Below are 6578 nucleotides of genomic sequence, written 5' to 3' on the forward strand. Positions count from 1 at the left end.
CAGCACGCTTTACATAAGAATGGAGGGAAATCAAGTTTGGGTTTGTACACATCTTTACCTTGCCTCTTTAGCATCAGTCACAGCAACCCCCTTCTTAGGCTGTCACGAGAAGTGCTCCTTCTCTGGTGGTAGAAGGGTACTCTAGTTGGCTGCCAGTCTTTTCCTCACCATGGCTGGGGCATCAAAGAACAGTCTAACAGCTGCCAATAGAGGGTCACATTGCCCCATCGTTCAAAAGCTTCCTTATTGACAGAAAGTGAAATTAGGCATGCTCACCCTTAAGAACTTAGAGAATTCATCATTAACACTACCAATAGCCACCGGGCGTGGTGGCGCACGCCTTTAATCCCAGCACTTGGGAGGCAGAGACAGGCGGATCTCTGAGTTCGAGGCCAGCCAGTTCCAGGACAGCTGGGCTACACAGAGAAACCCTGTCTCGAAAAACCAAAAAAAAAAAAAAAAAAAAAAAAAACACTACCAATAATTTTAAAAGATTCCAACAATCCTTTAGCGAATCTTTCTTTTTAAAAAATTTATTTATTTTTATTTATATTAGTACACTGTAGCTGTCTTCAGACACACCAGAAGGGTGCATCGGTTCCCATTACAGATGGTTGTGAGCCACCATGTGGGTGCTGGGAATTGAACTCAGGGTCTCTGGAAGAGCAGTCAGTGCTCTTAACCACTGATCCATCTCTCCAGCCCCTTAGCAAATCTTTCTTAAAAGAAGAATTTATTTGTTTTTAGTGTTTGCGTGTGTTTTGCCTCCATGAATGTCTGTATACCAGATGCATGCAGTACCTGAGGAGGCCAGAAGGCGTCAAATCCTCTGGAATTGGAGTTAGACAGTTGTGAGCTGCCCTGTGGGTCCTGAGAATCAAACTCTGATCTTCTAGAAGAGCTGAAGTCCTTTTAACCTCCGAGCCATCTCTCCAACCTTTGCTATAGTATCTGTCAATGGTCCAGAGAAGTTTCCTCTACCCACCCCTCAACCAGCCCACCCACAACCTGCTCACACCCACCCTCACTGCCCCCTCAGCCCACCCACACTCACACCACCCCACTCATATCCACACCTATGCCCCACCCATACACCCCTAACCTCTGCCTTCTATCTGTTAGGAGGAAAGGTTTATTTTGTCCCATATTTTGGAGGGTTTAGTGCTAGGAGCTTGGCCCCATGTGGTGTTGGGAGTTTGTCTGGGAGATGGCTCTCACCTCATGGCTGATATGAGGCAGAGAGATAATGGGAAAGACCAGGATAAAGATGGCCCCAAAAGTTACCCTTCTCAGTTACTTGCTTCCTCCAACTAGGCCCCCACTCCTACCCTTCACCTTCTAACATAGACCTCAGATTATGAATCTATTAAGATACAGGACCATTCATGAGGTCGGAGTCTTAAGATCTAATCCTGTCTGAAAAATACCATCACAGACACATCTTGAAGTGTGTGTGGTTAACATCCTAAGGTGTTTCTCAACCTAGTAACATTGACAGCCTAGTTTGTGTGTACATTAAGCCCATATGCAATTTTTTTCTGATTATTTTTCATTTAGGTCGACAGGAGCCATGGACAGTCTTCAGACACAGGGCTGACTGCGACCCAGAGGACAATAGCTTGAAAAGCATACAGTGCTTGTGTTTCAGTGTTTCTTGTTTGGCTGGTTGTTGTTTTTCTACCTGAAACTTCTACAAGGTGGTCTGTTGACCTTTTTCTTTCTGATACCTACTTCCTTGAGGTTTTCTGGTAGACATTTTCCAATATCCTTTCCACTGTTCTGCACCCAGAGCCAAAGATGGCTGGGATGTGGCATGGCTTTTTCCCCCACCTTTTCCTTTTCCTAATGGATTTCTTTGCCAACATTTCACTAGGACTTTGAAATCTGTGCTCATACATTTGTTGACCTGCACACATCCTTTTAAAATACGAACTCTGTGCAAACACGAGGAGGTTCAGTACTTCATAACTCAGAGAGAAGAGAACACTTGTTACTTCCTGTAAGGAGTCCTATCCTCCACAGGGGGAAATGGTTTAAGGGCGGTTTTGTATCTATGTGTTTAAATTGAATTTAGTTATTGAGTCACCTGGAACTCCAGCTCTGGGGGATCTGACACCTCTAGTCTCCATGAGCACCCACATATACATGCACTACTCATATACACACTGACACATATACACACATATACATACATAGGTACACATGATTAAAAACAAAACAGCTCTTCCCTTTTGTGGCCATTGCTGGATCGCAGCCGCCAAAATGAAATTCAATCTCTTCGTGACTTCTGATGGAAGCAAGAATCGCAAACAGTATTTCAGTGCACCTCCTCACATTTGGAGGAAGATCATGTCTTCCCCTCTTTCCAAAGAGATGAGACATGTATAATGGTCTGTGGCCATTCAAAAGGATGACGAAGTTCAGGTTGCCCAAGGACACTGCAAAGGTCAGCAGATGGCAAAGTGGCCCAAGTGTGCAGGAAGAAATAGGTCATGTACACTGAACGAGTCCATCCAGAGAAGACTAATGGCACAGATGTCCATGTGGGCATCCATCACCAGGCTAATGCAGGACATGGACCGAAAGAAGATCCTGGAGAGGAAAGCCAAGTCCTGACAAGTAGGAAAGGAGAAGGGCAAATACAGGGAAGAAATGATGGAGAAGATGCAGGAGTAGAGGCATTGCATACAGGATTTTCATTAAAGACTGCTTAAGAAAAATATATATGTATATATATGTATGTATGTGTATGTATGTATATGCATATATGTATGTGTGTATGTATATATCTATGTATGCATGCATATACATACATATACACATATACATACATTATACATACATACACATACATACATATATATACACATATATACATTATACATACATATACATATATACATATACATACATAAATAAACATATATATGTGTGTATGTGTGTATATATATATATATATATATATATGCCATATTTCCTGTTGTATGTCATACCCCTACCCCCAATTTCAGGCCTCACACTGTCTGTGGCCTTCCTTAAGAAGTTCCTTGTGTCAAGCTGTAGCTCAGAGGAAGGGGATTTATCTAGCATGTTCAAGGCTCTGGATTCAAACCCCAGAACGGCCCCCGGCCCCCAATTCTAACCAGAATAAAATAGATTGGGATTGGAAAGATGGTTCAGCAGTTAAGAGCACTGGCTGCTCTTCCAGAGGTCCTGAATTCAAGTCCCAGCATCCACAATGCCTTCTTCTGGTCCAACAATTCAATCCACGGTCCAATGGCTTCTTCTGGTCTGCAGGCAAACATGCAGACAAAGCACCCGTACCTATAAAAAAAAGAAAAAGTGCCCTGTCCACCCGATGACATAAACCAAGGGGAAGCTAGCTCCACCACCACCTTTTCCTTTTGTGTATCTATTTTAAATGAAGTCACAGCGTTTTGCCGAGGCTGGCCTTTAACTCCTGGGCTTAACTCCCCCTACCTCAGCTTCCTAGTAGCTGGGACTATAGGTGCACACCACCATGCTGAGACCCATTACCCCTGCATTCCTTTTTTTCTTTTGTTTTTTGTTTGTTTGTTTGTTTTCGAGACAGGGTTTCTCTGTGTAGCCCTGGCTGTCCTGGAACTCACTCTGTAGACCAGGCTCACCTTGAACTCAGAAATCCACCTGCTGCCTCTCCTGCATTTCTTTTGATCCTCACAAGTGCCTCTCTGCCCCCTTAGGGACCCAAGGGATTGTTGACTGATTTCTCTTCAACAGTGTTGGTGGGGGAGACTACATTCAGACCTTTCTTTTCTTGGCATTGCTCCCACCCCCAAACTTAATCAGTACCCAAGACCAGTGCAGAAGTGTTCTAAGGGGTCTGGATCTCTTCCCCTGAAAAAACAGGAAGTAGATACCAGCTCCCAAAGAAAAGGAAGCTGAAGCCAGCTATGTTTGGAGATCTCCCACAAATCAGGTTTTCTTTGCCTCCCACTCTCTCCGATTCAGGTACACACTCTCAAAGGATAGTTTTTGTTTCTTTTTTCTTTCTTTTTTTTTTTTTAATAAAACTTCCTCAGCCTTAGAGCTGGCTGGGATCGTGCTACAATGTTGTCTAATTGTTTGTTTTTTTTTTAAGATTTATTTATTTATTATATGCAAGTACACTGTAGCTGTCTTCAGACACTCCAGAAGAGGGAGTCAGATCTCGTTATGGATGGTTGTGGGCCACCATGTGGTTGCTGGGATTTGAACTCCGGAACTTCTGAAGAGCCGTTGGGTGCTCTTACCCACTGAGCCATCTCACCAGCCCTTTGTTTCTCTTCTTTTTGTTTTCTGTTTTTGGGGGTTTTGTTTTGTTTTGTTTTGTTTTTTGAGCTTCCTCTCTCAAGGACTCTTTTTCTTCCTTACTGGCACTTTCTGAGTTCTATTCTGAGACTATAATAGTGCAGGCAGGAGAATAGTGAAGATGTAACCCAAACTGTGGAGGATTTCCTCTAAAAATACCCCCACTTACTCATTACTGGAATCAGATCAGGATGTTTACTGAACAACAGGGCAATTAAGTTGGGAAATGAGTTGAGACAAAGAAGTTGACTGTTTAAAAAGCCTGCTAGAGCAGGGGACACTGATCCGAAGTCTATCTTCCTGATGAGCTGATTTAGGAGTGATTATGTGTGCAGCCATGAGTGTTTCCAGACTGGTGGACACCTTCTGAAAGCGGATGGGCCAAGAGGATCCAGTTCTCTAAGACCAAGCCAGGAGATGATGTTCCATTCTGTAACTCTCAAGAACAAAGATCATTCCGTTCCTGCCTCATGTGGTCCATGTGCAGCTCTTCACATGTCACAGGGCAGACAGGTGTGAGGCTGCACGTTTCACTTTATTAACCCCAGGGGAGTTGGGGGTGTGAATCCAGCCTGCATTCTGATCTCGACTACAGGTTTTAGACTTAAGTTTAAATCTACATTTATATTCTCATGCTTTTCTAAATCAAGGAACCAAACATTGCCGCAATCTTCCATTATGCTAACAGACAAATGAGTTGCATGCTTCCCAAACATGTTAGAATCGGCTTCCTGATATCTAGACTGTGGCATATGCTACCTTGGTTCTAATTTTTCCAATAACTCAGTAGAATACATCACATCATTGCCATCTTACCAAAAAAATAAAGCGAGGCAAAGAATATATTTGGATATGAGCAAGGCCACCATGACAAAAAGATACCAAAGGACAGGGACTTGAAAAGGTGCAGGCTTATTTCTCTCAAACTACAACAGAGACAAGCAGAAGGTCCAGAGTGGTAGGTAACTCCACCCGGCCGAGTTTCCCGGAAGCAGTACCTTCTGTCTGGCTACAGCACTGTCACCCAAGGTGCTGTCCTTACGTATACATAGCTGACTCGTCCACCACACGCCAGTGCACCACCTGTGGGCAGGGAGAAATGAAAGATGAATGACAGGCAGTTTTCTACAAATACTTCAGCTTACTTCCTATTGTCTAAAGATGCCGTTAACTGCAAAGGAAGCCGAAGAAATGTACCTTCTGGCTCTAAGGCCAAGGTCAGATCAGTGGTGGTGGTGGTTCTATGACAGAAGACAGACACCACGAACATGGAGGGTCACAGGCATGCCCGTCACTGTGTTCAGCCTGTGATGCCTTCCTTCCAAATTCTAAGCCATGTGCCTAGATGGGAAGCCACAGTTCAAATCTCTCTTGGAGATTGATCAATTCAGTGTAAGCAGAAGTCACTGGGAAGGGGCTTCAGAGGAAGATGTCATTGTCCTTCACCTCCTTCATTCCTTTTCTTGATGCTTAGACAGCTGAGAAGGCACTGGCTTCATAGTCCAGATCTGACTATGAATAATGGACAGCCAGCAGAGTGTGTGCTGGAGATGGTGGGTACACAGAAAGGAAGAGGCAGGAATTTCCATGACCGAGGAGCCACCACAGCATTGAGGGACAAATAAGGTCTTGTATTTAATTCACTTTTAAAAATGACATTCAAGAGGGCTGGAGAGACAACTCAGTCGTTAAGAATTCAACTTCTACGAAAGGATGGACCATACAAAGACTGCCCCACCCAGGGGTCCATCCCATAATCAGCCACCAAATGCAGACACTATTGCATATGCAAGCAAGATTTTGCTGAAAGGACCCTGATATAGCTGTCTCCTGTGAGGCTTTGCCAGTGCCTGGCAAATACAGAAGTGGATGCTCACAGTCATCTATAGGATGGAACACAGGGCCCCCAATGTAGAATCTAGAGAAAGTACCCAAGAGCTGAAGGGGTCTGCAACCCTATAGGTGGAACAACAATATGAACTAACCAGTACCCCCGGAGCTCGTGTCTCTAGCTGCATATGTAGCAGAAGATGGCCTAGTTGGCCATCATTGGGAAGAGAGGCCCCTTGGTCTAGCAAACTTTATATGCTCCAGTACAGGGGCCAGGGCCAAGAAGTGGGAGTGAGTGGGTAGGGGAGCAGGGTGGGGGGAAGGTATAGGGGACTTTTGAGATAACATTTGAAATGTAAATGAAGAAAATATCTAATAATAAAAAAAGAAAAAAGAAAAAAAAAAGAGTTCAACTTCTG

At 44.0% G+C, this 6578-nt stretch overlaps 1 pseudogene; it reads left to right on the forward strand.

Annotated features, from left to right (window-relative positions):
- The first annotated feature begins 2262 nt into the window (after positions 1-2262).
- Positions 2263-2676, forward strand: LOC110293471 (ribosomal protein uL24-like pseudogene; annotated as a pseudogene).
- The last annotated feature ends 3902 nt before the right edge of the window (positions 2677-6578 follow it).

This window comes from Mus caroli, unplaced genomic scaffold, assembly GCF_978045245.1.
Source record: "Mus caroli unplaced genomic scaffold, Mus_caroli_1 scaffold_6, whole genome shotgun sequence".
Taxonomy (NCBI): Eukaryota; Metazoa; Chordata; class Mammalia; order Rodentia; family Muridae; genus Mus; species Mus caroli.